This window comes from Diceros bicornis, chromosome 5 (assembly GCF_020826845.1).
Source record: "Diceros bicornis minor isolate mBicDic1 chromosome 5, mDicBic1.mat.cur, whole genome shotgun sequence".
Lineage (NCBI taxonomy): Eukaryota > Metazoa > Chordata > Mammalia > Perissodactyla > Rhinocerotidae > Diceros > Diceros bicornis.
The window spans coordinates 39,293,049-39,315,572 of record NC_080744.1 but is presented as its reverse complement, the minus strand read 5'-3'; the positions used below and the strand labels follow the sequence as shown (position 1 = coordinate 39,315,572).

General features: G+C 37.6%; 1 protein-coding gene and 1 pseudogene across 1 annotated transcript in view; both read right to left on the bottom strand.

The window, feature by feature from the left end:
* MGA (MAX dimerization protein MGA) overlaps nt 1-22,524 on the bottom strand; it is a 156,877-nt gene that overhangs the window by 116,172 nt on the left and 18,181 nt on the right. The window lies entirely within an intron of this gene.
* Nucleotides 11,656-12,033, bottom strand: LOC131405567 (large ribosomal subunit protein eL31-like; annotated as a pseudogene).

Here is a 22,524-nt window from a genome sequence, read left to right as displayed (position 1 = left end):
AAATAAATTCGGTATCATATATGCTATCTAAGTATTTCTCAAAGTTTTTTGACTGTGATTCACAGTGAAAAATACATTGCTAACCAATGTACACACACAGGTTACTGAAGTAATTTTATAGTAACCTGGAATGACAACAATATGACACTGATTCTCTAAAGTTTTTATCTCTAAAAACAGGGGATAAGATACTAGAGTTTATAAACAGTAGATTATTTAAGGTCTTGAGCTTTCGTTTCTGCTTTTTAGTTATTTTGCAATGTCTTTGATATTTAGATATCTCTAACTTTTTTTCATTTATTATATATACAAAAAAACTTTTTAAACTAATTTTTTCTTTCAAGAACCAAAATTAAAATGTCCCCAGGTTTCCCTACTTTACTAGTTTTATTTATACCATGTCTCACCACTGGAAGAAGGGGAAAAGAGATGGGAGGGTAGGCAGGTAAGATTCAGCAAGAATAGAAGAAACACCAAGACCCCAAAGAGTAATGGTTCCTCTGAGAGTAGGATTTATGAAGTGTAGGCTCTAAAAATGCACGATTTAAGGGATTAAACCCTGAGAGAGAAAGACAACAGCAGACAGATCAAAGCAGTTCCATAAAGTAGTTAAGAACAAAGATTCTGGAGTCACAGTAAATCCCAACTCTACCATTTCCCGATTATGTAACTTAGGTAAATTATTTAATTTCTTTGTGCCTCAGTTTCCTCATCTTTAAAATGGAAATAATATAACAATTCCTACCTCAAAGAGCTGTTAAGAGCATTAAATGAGATATAAATAAACGTAAAGTACAGAGAATGGTGCATATGCCACAGAGAAGAACACATGTATAATCATTCAATAACTGTTAGCCATTGTTTAATTCTTTTTTTTTTTTTTGTGAGGAAGATCAGCCCTGAGCTAACATCCATTGCCAATCCTCCTCTTTTTGCTGAGGAAGACTGGCCCTGGGCTAACATCCGTGCCCATCTTCCTCTACTTTATATGTGGGACGCCTGCCACAGCATGGCCTGATGAGCAGTGCGTAGATCCATGCCCCAGATCTGAACCTGCACACCCCGGGCCACCAAAGTGGAGCATTCGAACTTAACCACTGCACCACCGGGCCAGCCCCCACTGCTTAATTCTTAACAAATCAATTATAACTTTAAAAATAAAATATTAATCATTTATTATATTACTTTTAAAGCAACTACATAAAACAAAACTTTTTAAAAGATCAGTCAAAAAAGTAGATTTGCACTTTCTTAGAAAACTTAGAGCAATGGATTTAAAAGTTAAGATTCTTCAAAAATCACCACTCTAAATTAATCTACAAAGCAGGAATTGTGTCTTTTACTTGTATCACACGATGTACATGTATTTAATTAAATATTTTTCTACAATACACAAGAAAATGAGTACTTTAAATAACTGTCTCAAAATCCTAAATGTAAGTCTTTTATATTCATTCTGAATATTAAGGTTGTTTTCCCCTATTCTACATTCTCCCACTTACTTTAAAATGTCTTTTAAGAAAATCAAGAATTTTTTCAAATCACCATAAAGTGTTCTGGAAATAGAAACTTCCATATAAATGCTAAGTTTATTACCAAAAAAGCAATAAAATATCAAAAATCACTTCCATTTACACAGCTAAATTCATAAAAACAAACTCACATTTGTATTGATTCTTATCTTTTCAAGAAGGTATTGCTGATTTGTTTAATTTAATCCACCTCTATCAATTAAGCTATAATAGCCTTTTTGTCAAAAATCCATTTTTAAAAATTAACAATAAAGAATGAACGATCACAACCACATACACACACACAACAGGGAGGAACATAGGATTATGTGGTTTTCACTCAGTCCTAATAAAGGATTTTGTACCATATCTATAGTAAGAGTAGACCTAGCTTCCTGAATCATTTCTGGGGATAAACTCCACCTACTTACAATTTCATAGCACTCTGTCAAAGCTTCCTACAACCTCATAATTTGTTGGGACTTGTAGAAACAAAAAGTTACAAAAACAAAAACTTTCTGTTATTATTTCTTATCCTATGCAAAATCAGCCAAGATTAAAATTTCAAATCAAAGAGCAGTACATTCCATTTTTTTTTAATTATTCTAAATTTACTACTTACTAGGTCAAAAGTCTTAATAAACACATTTTTCCTATGGGGAAACAAAGTTCATAGTCATATATTTTTTTCACATAAAAGACATAAGATTAGAAACTCAGAAGTCTAAGAGCTCTTCAGGTATTACACACAAAAAAGAAAACTGTACTATGATCCAGCTGTCCCACTACTGGGAATCTAGCCAACGAACCTGAAATCAACAATCCAAAGAGGCTTGTGCACTCCTATGTTCACTGCAGCATTATTCACTATAGCCAAGAAGTGGAAGCAACCTAAGTGTCCCTCAACTGATGATTGGATCAAGAAGATGTGGTATATATATACAATGGAATACTACTCAGCCATAAAAAAAGACAAAATCGTCCCATCTGCAACAACATGGATGGGCCTGGAGGGTATTATGTTAAGTGAAGTAAGCCCGAAAGAGGAAGACAAACACTGTATGATCTCACTCATATGCGGAATATAAACCAACACATGGACAGAGAAAACTGTATTGTGGTTACCAGGGGCAATGGGGGTGGGGGGTGGGCACAAGGGGTGAAGGGAGACATATATATGGTGATGGACAAATAAAAATGTACAACCCAAAATTTCACAATGTTATAAACTATTAAAACATCAATAAAAAAAATTGTACAAGTCTTTCTTTAAATAAGTAAGTAAAAACCAAACTACATAAGCTTTCAATCTCTGTCTCTTTTTTTTTTTACTTTTTCTCTTCTTCTGAGATGATATCAATCCTGACATAAACCAGTCTAAATAATATGATTTAAGAGTTATCAAAATGTCATCCAGAATGATTTCTCTCACAGATCTGCCTCCATCAAGCATGATTTTCCTCCCAGTAGACTTATTCTTTTGGGTTAAGGAAGAAGTTCGCAAACTATTACAGCTCACAGGCCAGCTAGGGCCCTCTGCCTGTTTTTGTGTAGCCCAAGAGCTAAAAATGGTTTTTACTTTTTTTGGGGGGGTGAGGAAGTTTCACCCTGTGCTAACATCTGTTGTCAATCTTCCTCTTTTTGCTTGAGGAAGATTAGCCCTGAACTAACATCTGTGCCAATCCTCCTCTATTTTGTATGTGGGATGCCACCACGGCACAGCTTGATGAGCAGTGTGTAGGTCTGTGCCCAGGATCTGAACCTGCGATCTCCAGGCCACCAAATTGGAGCACGTGAACTTAACCACTACACCACCAGGCCAGCCGCAGATTTTTACATTTTTAAATGGTTGAAAAAAAATCCAAAGAGGAATGTTTCATGATATGAAAGTTATATACAATTCCATTTTAAGTGTCCATAAATAAAGCTTTATTAAAACACTGCCAAACTTGTTTACATATTGTCTATGGCTGCTTTTACAATGGCAGACTTCAGTATTCACAATAGATCATATATGGCACTCTAATGGTTTTGCAGTGCTGCTCAGAAGCACTACAAATCACGTGATGCAGTTATAACTTGACAGCTTTTCGAGTACTACACTTATTGCCATACATTTTATTTTTTATTACCAATGCATACCTTTCACGTCAAAACAAGAAAAGAAGATAAAAGTGGGCCTCAAATATCATGCTGTTAAGATACAGTGTAGATAATCTTGTTATCAAATTAGATGGCAAAGCATTATGTTTATTATGCAATGACACTACAGCTGTGCTGAAAGAATACACTATACATCAACATTACCAGACTAAGCATTCATCACAATATTTCCAACTCATAGGAAAACAGTCAGAAAAATTAGAAAATTTAAATAGAAGTTCTCATCACAGCTGAATTTCTTCACAAAAATAAAAATAAGGATGCAACCAAAGTAAGCTTCTGAGTGATTCATTTGTTAGCTGAGCAAGGAAAGCCTTTTATCAATGGTGGGTTAATTAAATCATGTTTGACTGTAGCAGCCAAAGAAACATGTCTAAGGAAAATAACTTTATTTAAGATTCTAAGCCTTTCGGCAAGAATAGTAGCTCAAAGAGTTGAAGACATTGGTAGCAATATCAATAAAATAATTACACAATATCAAGGCAAATAATTTTGAGTGTTTTCCTTGGCTCTTCATGAGTCAACAGATGTTACCAATACTTGTCAGTTACTCTTGTTTATTTGAGGAGTCAATACAAATTTGAAGTGACTAAATAATTAGCCTGTTATGAATAATCTGCATGGAACAATAGGCAAGAATATTTTCAAAGAAGCTGGGAAAACACTAATTCAGTGCAACCTGATGTGGAATCTGTTAAGATGTGTTACAACTGATGATGGTAAAAATACATGTGGGCAGAAAAAGGCTTAACAGGACAAATTTACAAAGCTTGTGAAAATTTAAGATGTTTAAAGGCTTCAGTTATTCACTGCATTATTCATCAGAAGATACTCCGCAGAAAATATCTGAATCTATCATGTGTTATTCAACCAGTAGTGTCAATGGTTAACTTCACTCTCATGGACTTAATCATCTTGATTCCATGAATTTTTGTCAGAAACAGACGGTGAATATCCTTATTTGCCCTACCATTAAGAAGTCAGCAGACTTAGCAGTGGTAAAGTTTACTGCAATTTTTTCAAGCTGAAATTTTTCTGAATGAGAAGAACCACCTTCAATCACTATTACTGAACACTGAATAGCTTTGGAAATTAGCTTTTCTTACAGACTTGATAATGTTTCTCAATGAATCCAACCTAAAAATCAAAAGGAAAAACAGTGATTATATGCAAAACTTAAACTGCAACAAAGTCATTTCAATGAAAACTAATGTGGTTTGAATCACAAGTAATGTCAAGCTGCATACACAACCCATGCTGTCAAGAGTTAAAACAATATGCAGATGTCCATTCCCCAAGAGATATCACCTCATGCCTGTCAGAATGGCTATCATCAAAAAGACAAGAGATAATGCAGCCAGCCTAGTGGCAGAGCAGTTAAGTTTGGCGCATTCCTCTTGGTGGCCCATGTTCACGGGTTTGGATCCCAGGCACGTACTTATACCGCTCATCAAGCCATGCTGTGGCGGCGACCCACATACAAAATAGAGCAAGATTGGCACAGATGTTAGCTCAGGGCCAATCTTCCTCACCAAAAAAAAAGACAAGAGATAACAAATGCTAGCAAGGATGTGGAGAAAAAGGGAATCCTTGTGCACTATTAGTGAGATTATAAATTGGTACAGCCACTATGGAAACAGTATGGCAGCTCCTCAAAAAATTAAAAATAGAACTACCACATGATCCAGCAATTTCACTTCTGGGTATCTCCGAAGGAAATGAAATCACTGTGTCAAAGAGATATGTGCACCCCCACATTCACTGCAGCATTATTGACAATGGCCAAGACATGGATCTACCTAAGTGTCCATAAACAGATGAATGGATAAAGAAAATGTGGTGTGTATATATGACAACATGGATGGACCTTGAGGGCATTATGCTAAGTGAAATAAGTCAGACAGAAAAGACAAATACTGTATGATCTCACTTTCATGTGGAATCTGGGAGAAAAAACCTCACAGAAAAAGAGATCATAATTGTGGTTACCAGAGGCAGGGGCTGGGGGGTGGGAGGACTGGATGAAAGTGGTCAAAAGGTACAAACTTCCAGTTATAAGATAAATACGTACTGGAGACATATAACATGATGAGTATAGTTAACACATATTTGAAAGTTGCTAAGAGAGTAAATCCTAAAAATTCTTATCATGAGGAAAAAAACACGTTTTCTTTTTATTTTTTGGTATCTATATGAGATGATAGATGTTAACTAAACTTATTGTGGTAATCACTTCACCGTATATGTAAGTCAAGTCATTACGCTGTACACCTTAAACTTATACAGTGCTGTATGTCAACTATAGCTCAACAAAACTGAAAGGAAAAAAAGTGATGGGGAAAAAAAAAAAAGATGTCTGGGGCCAGCCCAGCAGGGTAGTGGTTAAGTTCAGGTGCTCCACTTCAGCGGCCCGGAGTTCACGGGTTCAGATCCCGGGCGCAGACCGACACACCGCTCGTCAAGCCATGCTGTGGCCACATCCCACGTACAAAAAATAGAGGAAGATTGGCACAGACATTAGCTCAAGAACAATCTTCCTCAATCAAAAAGAGGAATATTGCCAACAGATCTTAGCTCAGGGCCAATCTTCCTCTCACACACACACAAAAAAGATGTCCGTTACTACACAAATTTGTAGTAGATATATTTTCCAAGTACAAACTACAGTTCCAGCAGTGTTTTTCAGACCTCGGTACAAATGGAAGGGTATTCCCCTATTTCAAAATCCATTTATCTAAGCGATGGAGGACTTTCCATCTAGCCTTAAATTGGAAGTGATTAATCTGAAACTAATATTAAAACACAAGTATAGGAGAAAAACCTAACAGAATTCTATAAATGCCTTCCAAGCAATGAACACACTCAATTAGAAACATATGCTTGTGGACTGATATCATTATTTGGCAGTAACTGTCTGTGTAAAAGACATTTTCAAAGATGAAATACGCAAAACCTCAAACAGATCAGCAACAACAGATGAACATTTGCAATCAATTTTGATGCTAAGCAATACTAACTTTGAATCTCAACTAACCAAAATGTTATCTTTCAAAAAAAGAAATCCATTCTTCTCATCAGTAGACATGTATTACCAAAAAAAGTACTCAATTGTTATTATATTTTGAATTTCATTAATAAAAAATTTGCGGAAATTTGTTTTTTCTCTTGTTATATAAGTAGCTACATAATACTCTATTTTGCCTCTTGGCCCACAAAGCCTAAAATATTTACTATCTGGCCCTCTGCAGAAACAGTTTGCCAACCCCTGGGTTAAAACATTATCTCTAACTGATTGGCTATACAACCTTGGACATCAATTAATTTCTCTAGGTCTGTTTCCACATTTTATAAAATGAAGGAGATTGTAGATCTTTCCGGGATTTCTTTTTTGGGAAGATTAGCCTTTACCTAACAAGGAACTTCAACTCTGCTGAGGATATCAATTTCTCACCCAGAATACAGCCTTTTTTGCCGTTGCCATTAACTTTAGAAACAGCCTTAACCATCTCTACGAGATCATGTCACATACTATCTGGGACTTTAAACCAGTTTCAATACCAAAATAACTTGTGTCAAAGTTCAGACAATTGAGTCCAATCAATAACTTCCAATATACAAAGGCAATAATATCCCCACTATGATCTACCTTCCTTGTCTGAACGTCCTCAGCCCTGCTTTCTTCCACACTGTCACTGCCCAAATCTTTTCCATATTATGCCCAAGAGAATAATCATTCTCTTGTTACCAAACCCCAGGCACCCTCAATCTTTTTGAACAAGGCTCCTTCTACTTTACCTTGACTTAAACCTGGCTCTCCCCTAACGATTTTCTCACAGTCCTCTCTCTGTACTGCAATCCATACCTCCACAGAGCCAGAAGTGATTAGCATTCAGGTGCCTTTCTACTGCAGCTTCCAGATCATGATCATCCTCTTTTATGACTTCATCTTCAAGATATATCTTCTCCTCATCACTAGCATTTTCTGATCCCTTAGTTGTACCTCCTCATTCACTGAAGACCTGGGAGCCTAGTCCAGAGTCATCTTTTCTATGTAATCTCCTATCATAATCCTGGGAGATTTCAATGTCCATGAAGATGACCCATCTAATTACTGTACATTAGAAATCACAGACCTCTTTAGTTCAAAGATTTTTAGCTTAACTCTATTTTAGGCACCTATTCTTCAGTTCTTTACTCTGAATCTTGTCATCATTTGAACCTGCTCCTCCTTGATTACTCTACTAGCTCACAAAAATCTTACTCTAAATAATTAAATTACTCTATGACTTTAGAGAAACCTCCTGCCCCTCAAATCCTGATTCCCCTCAACCTAGACCCTATGGTTGGACATCAAAATCTCTTAACAGCAACTTCAGATTTGTGCCCCTTTCTCTGAACCTGACCACAAAACTACAGCTCCAGGTCAATACTGTTTCTAGGAACTGAGCTATGCTAGAGAAAACCACACTAGATACACTGATACCACTATAAAGTCTCCAACCTTAGTCCTTTAAAATAAGTTTGATAAATTCCCTCTTCCATTCTCAACAACTCTCAATCATTTTCTCAATTCCAGCCCCCCAGTCATCCCTTGCCCAGGCCATCCGCTCTCAACCAACAACCTTGCTTCCGATCTTATAGAGATACATACGTTATCAGGCATGCCCTCCCTCCACCCCCATACCCCTACCTATAATCTTATCCATATTCATACCTCTCCTTATCTATTTTTATTTCCATCCTAGAAAATTAGGTGTCCATCCTCTTGTTCAAAGTCAGCCCATCCACCTGTACCCTTGACCCATACCATGACTCCCATTCCCTTCCTACCTTCTTCAACACCTCGCTCTATCAGCCATACCATATTTTGAATCTTCAACCTTTCCTTCCCTATTAGCACCTTTCCCCTCAGCACACATACAAGGTCAAGTCTTATCCTAAAAAGAAAGTCCTTCCTGGCTCCCAACCAGTCTCTTCTTCCTCTTCTCAGCAAGCCTTCTCAAACAAAAGTTATTCTCTTTTTCTCTCTCTCCTTCCCTCTCCCCACTTCCTCTTTCCCCCAACTCTCCCTCTCTTCCTTCCCCCTTCTTCTCCTCTCACTTCTCCTCTATTTCCCCTCTCACTCCCTTGCTCCCTCCCCCTCTCCTTTCTCTATTCTCTTCTTCTCCTCCTCCTTTATCACCTGCCATTTACTCTTCTACCAACTGTAAGGGGGATTCCATCCTTAACCCCCTACTGAAACTGCTCTTAAGATCACAATGACTTCTTAATCACCAAATCAAAGGAAAATTATTCCTGTCTTTACTTTTCTATACCAATGTACTCTATTTGACACTGCTACTGTCTCTTTCTTAAAATTTTCTACTCATTAGCATATTGGCCAGCACATAGTAGAAACTCAAATATACTTGAATAAATGAATAAGGGTACAAAATGGAACAATATCATGCATTTCTCTGTCTGGAAAATGAGTAAGAGTCAATATCCCACGAAACATTCATGGTAATTAACTACAACATCAAGGGCCAAATTAGACTAAGCAGCAGTACCAGCAGTGGAACAATCAGCTCAATTACGTGATTTTTCTCCAGTCATCCTCAGCACCCAGAAATCATAAACAGAAACCCAGGAATGATGATAAGCAAGGGGAAACTAATGGAAATGCTAAAAGAATCTAGAGTGCTAAGAAAAACACAATGCAAACCTATTTTTTTTACTAAATACTATGTGATAGACTCCCTACATATGATAAAAACTATTCTTATGTGTCATGAGGACACATATAAAGTGGAAAAGAGCTAAACATAAATCAGTCTGAAGCACCAAATACTTAAGAGTTCATAAATAAACTTGAAGTTTCGTTTTTCAAAAGTTACGAGAAGTGACCTAGCAGAAGACACACATGAGAATGTACAATTCCTGCCATCTCATGCCGAATTTAAACCACTGAAAATTCACTTAACTTTGTTTCTTAGCAGATTTCTTTCCACATATTTTCCCTTAATTATTCCCACCATCAACGTTTTAAATGATTTCAGGTGCTAATGTCCACAGCCATACTTATTAAAACACATTCCTGACTTGTAAAGAAACATTTCCAGCTACAAGATAAAGACTCAGAGACCTAAGACTTCCAAACATTATGGTCCTAAAACACTAGAATCCTTTGCACCTTCTTGCTGATTGAAGCCTTTTGATTTAGTAAGTTTTATATACCCTATACAAAGCAAATGACTGTCTCAAACACTTCACTACTAACAATAGGCTATAGATTTGTATAGCATTTTAAGTTTCTAAAGCATTTTAACAAATATTTGTTTTATTTTTAACTCACGTCAAGTATATGAAACAGACAAGGCAAGAATTTATATTCTTTTATAGTAAGAAAACTAAAGCCTAAATTGTTCATTGATTATAAATCACATACCTAAAAAGTGGTGATCAGACACAATCAGCTCCAAATTTTCTCTCTCCTACTCCTACATCCTCAACCATTCTTACCTCCTTCTATCTATCTTAAAGGAATAGGTATCTCTCCTTTCTAAAACTAATCCTGCCCAGACTCTTAAGCCTAGAACTCCCAACCTCCTGCAGAACCTTCAATTAACTCCTTTGTCCCATCCACAATATCTCCCTTTCCTCTAACTATATCTCCTCTTTCTATAAATATGCTCATCTCTTCCTTTCCTTAAAAAACCCATTTCCTCAACTCTACCTATCCCACAATCTGTGACCCACTCTCTTACCATCCCTTCCCTGCCAAAAACTCTTAAAAGTCTACAACTGTAGGCACTTGTACTGCACTTTAATCTCTGCACTAAAACGTTCCTTATTAAAGGTCACAAATGAATTCTTAGTGGCCAAATCCAATAACCACTCTTCAGTTCTTATCCTTAAGTTTTCAGTCTTTGTCCTAAAGTATTTGACAACCTTGACCACTCTACCTTTCCTAAAACTTGATTCACTCCTGGGCTCTGCTATGTCCCTCTCTCCTTACTCTCCTACCACTGACTTCCTTCTTAGTCTCCTTTAATTAACTCTCTTCCTTTGCAAATTACCTACATGTTGGTCCTCTGAAGAGCTGCCCCCTCCTTTTCTCTCTTCAGCTAACCACTCTCCCTAAACAATCTCCCCCACACCCATGCTCTCAGTTACCAACCATATGCCTATGATTTCCTAAACTCTATGGTCTCTACACACCCTTTCATTCTTTTTAGAAGAAGCCAGAACAAAACAAAAGTGAATATTTATCACATCTCTGGGCAGGAAAGAGGAGAAGAGGAAGATGGGACCATTTTCTAAGCTTAGAAACAAATCACAATGAAAACACGGATTTGACTGCACAAAAATTTTCAAGTTCTGTAAACTAAGACGCACAACATGGAAAACAGAAAGAAAATATACATACATATATTTATTATACACATACCCATAAATATATAACTTGATAAATAAATAGAAAAATCAGGAAATTTACAAAAGAAAGTGAATTATTTTTAAAAACCATTGAAAATGTTCAACATTACTAGCAATTAAAGTTCAATTCAGGCCTATTAACTATTTTTTAATAATAAGGCAATCCATATAGCTTTCACAAAATTTTTAAAGCTGTCCTTGAGCCCTCCAAATTAAGAACTACTATTCTAGGGGCCGGCCCGGTAGCGTAGCAGTTAAGTGCGCGCACTCTGCTTCAGCACCCCAGGGTTGGAAGGTTTGGATCCCAGTCGTGCACTGATGCACCACTTGTCAAGCCATGCTGTGGCGGCGTCCCATATAAAGTAGAGGAAGATGGGCACAGATGTTAGCCCAGGGCCAATCTTCCTCAGCAAAAAGAGGAGGATGGGCATCTGATGTTGGCTCAGGGCTAATCTTCCTCACAAAAAAAAAAAATTACTATTCTAGATATATTTCTATTCATGTTCTAAGATTGCATTAGTGTTGTTTTGGGGGTTTTTTTTTTGCAGTTTTATAACTTTGACAATCAGCAGTTAGTTATCACCCACACTGTGTAGATTTTCAAAGTGGTGACAGGTGCATAGATAACCAATGTATAAAGCTTGTTTGGTGAATCTTCATTCTCATTATGTTTTCTGGACAAACACAAATGGATATGATACAGGACATTCCTTACTCCTTTGGCCTAGACAGCTTTGTTGAGCCTGGTGTCAATTCACACATCTGTAGTTCCCATCTCCTTCATGGCAAATTTCCGGATCTCTCTGATTGCCGGAAGGACACGCTTCTTGAAGCCCATTCCATGGATGTGCTTATGAATGGTGATGGTGTATTCTCTGGTCACCACCTCGTTGATGGCAGAATAGCCTTTCTTCTTCTCACGACCCTTCTTTGCAGGAGCCATTCTGCCGGGCCCAGGTTGGAAAGGTATTGTTGCATTAGCTTTTTAAATACCATTAGGATCTTTTTTTTTTTTTTAAGTTTTTTTTTTTTAACAGTTTTTATTTATTTTTTATTTTTTTGTGAGGAAGATCAGCCCTGAGCTAACATCCATGCTAATCCTCCTCTTCTTGCTGAGGAAGACAGGCTCTGAGCTAACATCTATTGCCAATCCTCCTCTTTTTTTTTTTCCCCCTAAAGCCCCAGTGGACAGTTGTATGTCATAGTTGCACATCCTTCTAGTTGCTGTATGTGGGACGCGGCCTCAGCATGGCGGGACAAGCAGTGCATCGGTGCTCACCCGGGATCCGAACCCGGGCCGCCAGTAGTGGAGCGCATGCACTTAACCGCTAAGCCATGGGGCCGGCCCAGGATCTGTTCTTAACACTCAGAGTCCCCCTTACCACATGTCAGGCACTCTTCTAGGTGCTAGAGGATACAGCAGTGAACAAAACAGATAAAAATCACTGTCTCCTTGAAACTCATACAGGATTCTAACCTAGGGGTGTAGGGAGAGACAAACAAACTAAATAAGTAAAATAGTTAATATGTTACATGGTAATGAGCGCTATGGAAGGAATGCAGGAAAGGGAGACTAGTAGTGTTGGGAAGGGTTACAAGTTTAAATAGTGTAGTTAAAGCCTCACAGAAAAGATGACATTTATTTATTTATTTGTTTGTTTGTTTATTTTGCTGAGGAAGATTCACCCTGAGCTAACATCCGTTGCCAATCTTCCTCTTTTTGCTTGAGGAAGATTCACCGTGAGGTAACATCTATGCCGATCTTCTTCTATTTTGTATGTGGGTCGCCCCCACAGCATGGCCGCCAACGAGTAATGTAGGTCCACACCCAGGAACTGAACCCAGGCTGCTGAAGCAGAGCAAGCTGAACTTAACCACTATGCCACAGGGTAAGTCTAAGCAAAGTCTAAGCAAGTCTAAGCAAAGACTTAGAAGAGGTGAGGGAATAAACCATATCTCGGAGAAGAATATTCCAGGCAAAGGCCCTCAGGTGGGAGCTTTCCCAGAACATGTGAGGGATAGCAAGGAGACATCAGGGCTAAAGAGAAGTGATAGAGGGGAACAATAATAGAAAATGAGATCAGAGAGGTAATGAGGAGAGGAGGAAGCAGATCATTTAATGTTCACCACAGGCCCTGAGTATCTCCCCACATCTTTGCTAAGTATGCCAAACCACAAGGCCCAAATGTCCTCTGATTCTGAGCCACTTCTGTAGCTACTCACATAGACAATTAATGACTACTGCATGACTGCTCACTCCCAGGGGGTGGAGGTTTGCGGACAGCAAGAGATCAGGGCTCAGTTTTGGACAGGTCAAATTTGAAATGCTGTTAAGACACCCAACTGGAGATGTAGGGTAGGTAACCGAATATGAGTCCGGATTTCAGAAAAAGGCTAAAGCTGGAGACATAAATTTGCAAGTCATTAGGGTAAGAGACTAAATGAGCCAAAGGAATAAACAAAGATTTTTTTAAAGATTATGACCAAAGTGTGAGCCCTGGAGCATTCTAACATTAAGAAGTAGGAAGGTTAAGAGGAACTAGCACAAACTAAGGAGAGACCCTGAGATAGAAGGAGAACTAGAAGAATATGATATCCTGGAAGCAAGCAGAAAAACGGTTTCAAGAACAAGGAAGTAATCAACTGTGGCAAAGCTGCTGACAGATCATGTAAAATGAGGAATGATCACTGGATTTAGAATGTGGAGATAGATGGTCACAAGGTATAATTCTAGAAGAGCAGAGAGGCAAAAGCCTAAATGAATTCAAGAAGAAATGGGAGGAGGTTAATCATAGGCATTGAGACAAGAGTTTCACTCTAAATAAACATTTATTTATTGAATGAATGATGAATGAATGCATGATACCTAATCCTGTCAAGTGTGCAGTGAATCAACATACTTTGTCCAAGGAAATATAAAACAGTACAACCTCTTTGGAAAGAGCTCTAACACACACTCCAATTGGTTTTTAAAATGTGTAAGAAGATATACAGATAGACAGATAATATATGTTATATCTCCAGAAAGGAATACACCAAAATGTTAAAGCAGTGATTATCATAGCATTGTGGGATTATGGCTGATTTTAATTTTCTTCTGTATAATATTCCTATATTCTTCAAATGTTCGATAATGAACATGTATAACTTTTAAAATTAATAGCTTTTTAAATGTTCATATCCTCTGCCCCAGAGGATATATCTAAGTATTGCTCCTAAGGAAATAACCTGTAATTTAGAAAAAGTTTTATGCATCAAAATTTTCATCATGGTTTATTTAAACAGCATAGCAACACTCAAGTTTCCAACAATAGGGGCTAGTAAAAGTTTAAGGTATGTTCTCTCAATAAAATATTATGCAGTCATTTAGAAAGATGTTGGTTAACTAGAAAAATGCTTGTATTAAAAATGTTAACTGTTAACTGGGGCTGGCCCCGTGGCACAGTGCTTAAGTTCACATGCTCCAGTTCGGTGGCCCGGGGTTCGCAGGTTCCAATCCTGGGCACGGACATACGCACCGCTTATCAAGCCATGCTGTGGCAGGCATCCCACATGTAAAGTAGAGGAAGATGGGCAGGGATGTTAGCCCAGGGCCAATCTTCCTCAGCAAAAAGAGGAGGATTGGTAACAGAAGTTAGCTCAGGGCTAATCTTCCTCACCAAAAAAAAAAAAAAAATGTTAAGTGAATATAGTGGACCAGTCATATGTGTTTCTCTCTTTCCCTCCCTAATCGCCACTAAAACAACAGTAAAATCTGTTTTAAAAGGAAAAAGATGACAATGAAGATTAAAGGAAGAAAAAGAAGTGACAAAGAGATTAGGAAAGGACATGTCAACAAATTTTTGGAATTTAGAAAAATGTTTAAGTGATTTAGCAGAACAGTGGAAGCGACAAATTAAAAACCTGGCAAAGGGGATACCAAAAATGAACAAGCCATTTTACTTCACTGGGTAAATGTATGAAAGCAATTGTCCACTCATATTCCTTCATTCCGCAAGTGCTTCCTCAGTGCCTGCTAGGTGCCAGATTCTGTGATACGCAGAGAGTATACAAAAGTGAAAAAGACTAAGTCCTTTAAGGAGCTCACCTCCTTGCCATCTAGATTTCATTTTGAAGTTTGTAAGCTAGGCTCACATATTCTGCCTGTCACATAAACCAACACTTTCAGGAAGCCAGCAGGAATGCTGCATTGAACACACAAACTCCTTCTAGCTAATTCCAAAGAGTGATACCAAATGTCACTGCACACTTCCTCAGGAGGTACATAATTACTCAGATTAACAGACCTCTTTGGCAACCCTTAAGAAGTCCTTAGATTTAAAAATTACCTATTGGGGCCAGCCAGGTGGCGTAGTGATTAAGTTCCCACACTCCACTTCAGCAGCGGCCCGGGGTTCGCGGGTTCGGATCCAGGGCGTGGGCACATACGCACGGCTCATCAAGCCATGCTGTGGTGGCATCCCATATACAAAATGGAGGAAGAATGGGCTCAGATGTTAGCTCAGAGCTAATATTCCTCAGCAAAAAGAGGATTGGCAATGGATGTTAGTTCAGAGCCAGTCTTCCTCACAAAAAAAAGAAAATAAAATCACCTATTAACACATTATTTAGTGCTTTCCTTTTAGTGCTCACTGCTTTGAGTTTGCATGTTTCTAAAGATATTTGTGATGTCTTTCTCCCAGAGAAAAATTAAAACTTCAATATTCTATCTTACACAAAAGTATTACTTTTTTTTACTCACCTTTTTATCAGGTGAACCATACTGGAAAATATTTCCATTCGGAGTGACCAATGGGAGTGACCGATGAGGTTACAGGATTGCTAAAATGAGCAAGTGAAGGATTTCTCTAATAACATTAAAATTCATCTGCATCAATGAATTAGAGAAAGTGGACAGAAGCCAAGGTTAAATGCAAGGTGACCATTATTAAGCACACCCTTAGTCAAAACTAGAACTCAAAACAGGAATAGTTCCTACCTGCAAAAGAAACCAAGGAACAGAAAGAGCTGTTCTGTTGACAACTTTCAACTTCCAGATAGAGATTATGCAACATTTGGATAATTTATAAAGGTGGTCACACCATAGAAAAATATATCTAGGTGAACAACCTGAGCCAGTCATCCCCAATCAAGTGATTTCCCAGATTATAACTTACTAGTTAATATCAATCTCCTAACAAAGTCCTTCCTACCACAATTTGCATCAATATGTTATAAATTAAGTAAGTGGTAGTGATGGATTATCAAGAACCTGTGGTTCAACCCAAAAGACAACTGAGACACTTACTAGATTTAAAAAGTTGTAGTACAGGGCCGGCCCCGTGGCTTGGCAGTTGCGTGCGTGCGCTCCGCTGCTGGCAGCCCGGGTTTGGATCCCGGGCGCGCACTGACGCACCGCTTCTCCGGCCATGCTAAGGCCGCGTCCCACATACAGCAACTAGAAGGATGTGCAGCTATGACATACAACTATCTACTGGGGCTTTGGGGGGGGGGGAGTGGAATAAACAAATAAAATTATTTAAAAAAAAAAGACAGCCCTTAAAAAAAAAAAAAGTTGTGGTACAAACAATCCAATTCAAAAACAGGCAAAGGACTTGAAGAGACATTTCTCCACAGAAGATACGCAGAATGCCAATCAGGACATAAACAACATTCTCCACATCACTAGCAAATCAAAACCACAATGAGATACCACTTCATACCCATTAGGATGGCCATAATTTAAAAAAAAAAACCAGAAACTAACAAGTTTTGACAAGGAAGTGGAGAAATTAGAACCCTTGTGCATTGCCAGCGGAAATGTAAAATGGTACAATCACTGCAGAAAATAGTATGGTAATTCCTCAAAAAGTTAAACATAGAATTACCAAATGATCTAGCAATTCCACTTCTAGGTATATAACTAAAAGAACTGAAAGCACAACTCAAACAGATACTTCTACTCCAATGTGTGTAACAGCATTATTCACAATAGCCAAAAGGTAGAAACAACCCAAATGTCCTCTGCCGGAGAAAGAAACGAAATGTGGTATATTTAGGCAATGGAATATTATTCAGCCTTAAAAAGGAAGGAAATTCTAACACATGCTACAATACGGATGAACCTTGAAGACATTATGCTAAATGAAATAAGCCAGTCACAAAAAGACAAATATTTTATATGATTCCACTGATAAGAGGTACCGAGCAAAGTCAAATTCATAGAGACAGAAAGCAGAATGGTGATTGTCAGGGACTAGAAGAGGAGAGAATGGGGAATTATTGCTTAATGGGTACAAAGTTTCAGTTTGCATAGATGAAAAAGTTCAGGAGACAGATGAAAGTGATGCACAACACTGTGAACGTACTTAATGCCAATCAACTGTGATTAAAAATGGTTAAATTGGTAAATTTTATGTTATGTGTATTTACCACAATAAAAAGCAATGGTAACATTCTAAAAGAACCATCCTAGGTAAAAATTTGAGTAGAATTTCTAAAACAGGACTTTATCCTCTCCTTTGAAAAGAATGTGGTATAAGGATCAGCTTATGCTAAATAACCTTGGTAAAGGATGGATAAATGACAACGCTGCAAGTTCACTCATTCTTATCTCAAAAAATGATCCTTTATGTATCTGAAATTTTATTTCAGTACAATGTTTTTAAAATGAATGAAACCTTTTCATCCATCCTTGGATCCATTAATTGTCCTGATTTTCAAGATAATCCACATTGTGGTCCCAAAGAGCCCCTTCATTTATCTCCCATCATTTCCCACCATAAATACTGCCCTTCAACCACACTGGTTTACTACTACACCTAGAACATACTTTATACTGACATTCCCCTGTAAACTCTGCTTCTCCCTTTGGAATTCCTGTCTCTCCATTTTTAGTAGCAGAGTAGCTGAGATTTAAAACTTTGAACCCAGACCTTCTGGGTTCAAATTCTGCCTGCACCACTTGTTACCTATGTGACCTTGAAAAAGCACTGGGAAAGCAAAACTGACACTGCCTTGCCACCATTATGAATAAATGTCACATCCCACAGATAGCAGAAAATACTTCGTATCTTGAGATAAAAAATAAGAGTCACTCTCTATAATTCCGATCTCCAAAATAAATGAAATCTTGAGCATTTTCTGTAAGCTTGAACTCCTTAACTAAACAACTTTTCCCCTAACTTCTGTGATGCTAGTATTCAAAAAAATGTTATGACCTTTGTGGATATAATAATGTTGGAAAATTGCTGTTTTTCCACCATGACAGACTAATGTAAACTCAATAACTTTGGTGATCTCATGTTTTTTCCCCAGTAAATATCTATATTTTTTAACTCAGCGAGCCAGTCTAAGTCTGCCTCCCTTGCACTGTTTTTGCAAGTAGATTTCTTTTCTTTTTTAAAAGCTTTAGTACCTCAGACTTCCTTTCCCAATATCTTAGTTCCAAAACGTTTATTTTTCTTTAAAAAAAAAAATTTTTTTTTTTTGTGAGGAAGATTAGCCCTGAGCTAACATCTGTTGCCACTCCTCCTCTTTTTGCTCAGGAAGACTGGCCCTGGGCTAACATCCGAGCCCATCTTCCTCTACTTTTTATGTGGGACACCTGCCACAGCAAGGCTTGATAATCAGTGTGTAGGCCTGCGCCTGGGATCCGAACCTGCGAACCCCAGGCCGCCAAAATGGAGCTTAACCACTACGCCACCAGGCTGGCCCCACTTTTTAAAATTTCTTTCTTTTGTAACACGTCTCCTTTAAATGACAACCCCAAATTCCAAAGCCTCCTTTTGACCTCCACCTCCAAAATCTCAGTGCCCTTCCCCAGAGGTAACTAATATTTAAATTGGGTATGCATCCTTCCAGACCTTTTTTTGAAAAATGATTTTCATACATATATATGGACCCAATGAAAACAAACTCTAATCTCCAATTTCTTCATTTCTACAATAGGAATGGTAACTATACCTGTCTCGTAGGGTTGTTGCAAGGATTAAATTTTAAAAATTCACATAAAGTGTTATGTGCATACTGCTTAGCACAAAGAAAAACGCCATTCATCTTTCAAGGTCCAGCTCAAATCACAGCTTCTCCACCAAGTTTACCCAGACTATTAGACTGCTGGTAATTTCTTTTTTCTCAGGTGAAGTTTCTACAACACTCACAAGACATATCATATAGTGACTTGGGCCATGGCCCATCCTATAGCTGATAAACTCCTGGAGGCCAGAAATTCAGTCTCGGTATCCTTCAGAACAACTGACACAGCATTCTGCACAAAATAGGTACTCAACAAATGAAAATATTTAAAATTTCTAAGTAGTAGAAACCTATATAAGGTTTCTTCCTGATACACCTAGTAAAATTCAAGTGTTTCTAGACTGTTAAATATGTAAAAGGAGCTGTCTTAAGTTATCAAGTATATAATGAAAGGCAGTTTCTATTAAGTAGAGACCCAAAATCCGATGGGTCTGAGGAAGCATTCTATGCTTGTCTATTTTTTTCTCCATTTAGAGTTCAAGTGCTTAGGGCCAGCCCCGTGGCTTAGCAGTTAAGTGCTCGCGCTCCGCTGCTGGCAGCCCGGGGTTCGGATCCCGGGCGCGCATCGATGCACCGCTTCTCCGGCCACGCTGAGGCCACGTCCCACATACAGCAACTAGAAGGATGTGCAACTATGACATACAACTATCTACTGGGGCTTTGGGGCAAAAATAAATAAATAAATTTAGAGTTCAAGTGCTTAGGAATCAGGCAAATCTAATAACTTTTTATTAATGAAATATATGCAAAAATGCTATTACATAAACACAACTAGGTTTACATAATAAATGTATGCCTTAAAAGTCACACCTAAGTTATTTCATTTTAAATGCACCGAAGAAAGCCAAACAGGAAAAGACTAACAGCTACACATATATGACTACATAAAAATAATAACTTCTTTAAACTATAGTAGGATAGCCCATTAAGAAAATAATATAAGTGACAGATTGGGAGAAAATTTCTAAACATATATAGACAAATGATTACCAACCATGATACATAATCTTAAAAACAAGAAAAAAAGAAAAGAACTCAGTAAAAAATATGCAAAATTTTTAAAAATATGCAAAGGATATGAACAAGCAATTCACACACGAAGAAATACGTATGTCATTAACACAACTAAAGATGCTTAATCTCACTAGAAATTAGAAAATGCAAATTAAACTCAACAACAAAATATCATTTTTCATCCATTAGATTGGCAGAAATAAAAGACTTAATATCCACTGCTGGTGAGGCTAGAGAGAAACAAGAACTCAAATACTTTTGGTGGGAGTGTAAATTACCACAGTCTTTCTTTTTTTTACCCTCTCACCCAGCAATTACACTTTTAGAAATTTATTCTACAGAAGCATGAACTGCAGTATTTTTTATAATAGCAAAACTTTTTCAAATTCTACACTGACTTACACCAGCACTACCAGCCTAGGACATCTTAAATTCTCCTTGACCAGGGACAGTATTGGTCCCACACTCCAGGGTAAGGCTGGGGAGTTTATTGGTCCTGACTGGTGCCACTTATCAAATGTACAAAACAAATAACTGCCCTATCACGATATTGGCAAAATGAACTTAAAATAATAGCCTCTGCAGTACTGTTAACCCAAAAAAAACAAAAGGAAAACAAAGCAAAATAATTATTTAAAGTCCATTATATCGAGTCACCAAAACAATTTACGGTACTTCTTTTCTCTTAAAGCTCTACAAAAATAAAATTAACCAGGGGCCGGCCTGGTGGCATAGCAGTTAAGTTTGCGCACTCCACATTGGCGGCCCAGGGTTCGCACGTTCGGATCCCAGGCGCGGACTGACGCACCACTTGTCAAGCCACGCTGTAGTGGTCTCCCATATAAAGTAGAGGAAGACAGGCACGGATGTTTGCCCAGGGCCAATCTTCCTCAGCAAGAAGAGGAGGATTGGCAACAGATGTTAGCTCAAGGCTAATCTCCCTCACACACACACACAAGACAATAAAGGAATATTATTAAACAAAATTTTTTTAATAAATAAATAAAATAAAATTAACCAAAGGGGATTTGTTATATTTAACTGTGTAATAAGAAATATGCAGGACCAACATGAAAAAAATTACAAAGCTCTAAAAATTATAAAAACAGAATAGAGAAATATATCATATTCCAGAATGGCAGATTCAATACTGTAAAGATATCAAATTATTCTATAAATTCAATGTAATTCTAATCAAAATCCCAACAGAATGTTTTCTGAAACAGTCTGATTCTAACACTTAACTAGAAATCAAAGTGAGAATATCCAATAAAATTTTAGAAAAGAAGAGTAGGGAAGCTTTCTCTACCTGCTCTCAAAAACTATAAAATAGGAATTTGAAATGGTATATAATATTGCACAAATAAATAGAACAGAAAGGAGACTCCAGAAACTGACTAAATGGCAATTACATATATGAAAAAAGAGGTATTTTGTCACAAAGACAGAAAGTATAATGGTGGTTGCCAGGGACTAGGGGAAGGGGAGAATGGGGAGTTATTGTTTAACAGGTACAGTGTTTCAGTATTGCAAGATGACAAGAGTCATGGGGATGGATGGTGGTGATAGTTGCACAAGTGAATGTATTTGATACCACTGAACTTAAAAATGGTTAAGGGGCCGGCCCCATGGCGTAGCGGTTAAGTGCGAGAGCTCCACTGCTGGCGGCCTGGGTTCAGATCCCAGGCGCACACTGACGCACCGCTTGTCAGGCCATGCTGTGGCTGCGTCCCACATAAAGTGGAGGAAGATGGGCACAGATGTTAGCTCAGGGCCAGCCTTGCTCAGCAAAAAATGAGGAGGATTGGCATGGATGTTAGCTCAGGGCTGACCTTCCTCACCAAAAAAAAATAAAAATGGTTAAAATGGTAAATTTTACGTTATGTGTATTTTACCACAATAAAAAAAAAAAAGACATGCATTTCAAATCACTGAAAAAGGATTCAATTAATTATACTGGACACAACTGGCTAATCATACAGGGAAAAAAATCCCTCTCATTGCCATACACGAATATAAACTGAGATGGATTAAAAGAGCCAAGTACTATTTTTAAAAACTATATTAGAGGACAAGAAAATTTCATACAATCATAGAGTAAGGAAATAAAACCTGTAAATTATACAGGAAAAGACTAGCAGCTATCTCTACATCAAAATTTAAAACCTCGATATAGTAAGTAACAGACTTGGAGAAAATATTAACAGCATATACTTGATTTGCAGAGGATTAATATCTAGACGAATATCCAGAACACAATGAATTCCAGTATCCAATATACATACTGACATAAAATATGAATATGCAATTCAGAGAAAAAGAAATACAAAGGCCAATAAGCACACAGAAAGATGCCCAACTTTACCACTAATCAGGGAGATGCAAGTTAAAACAAGATATCAAT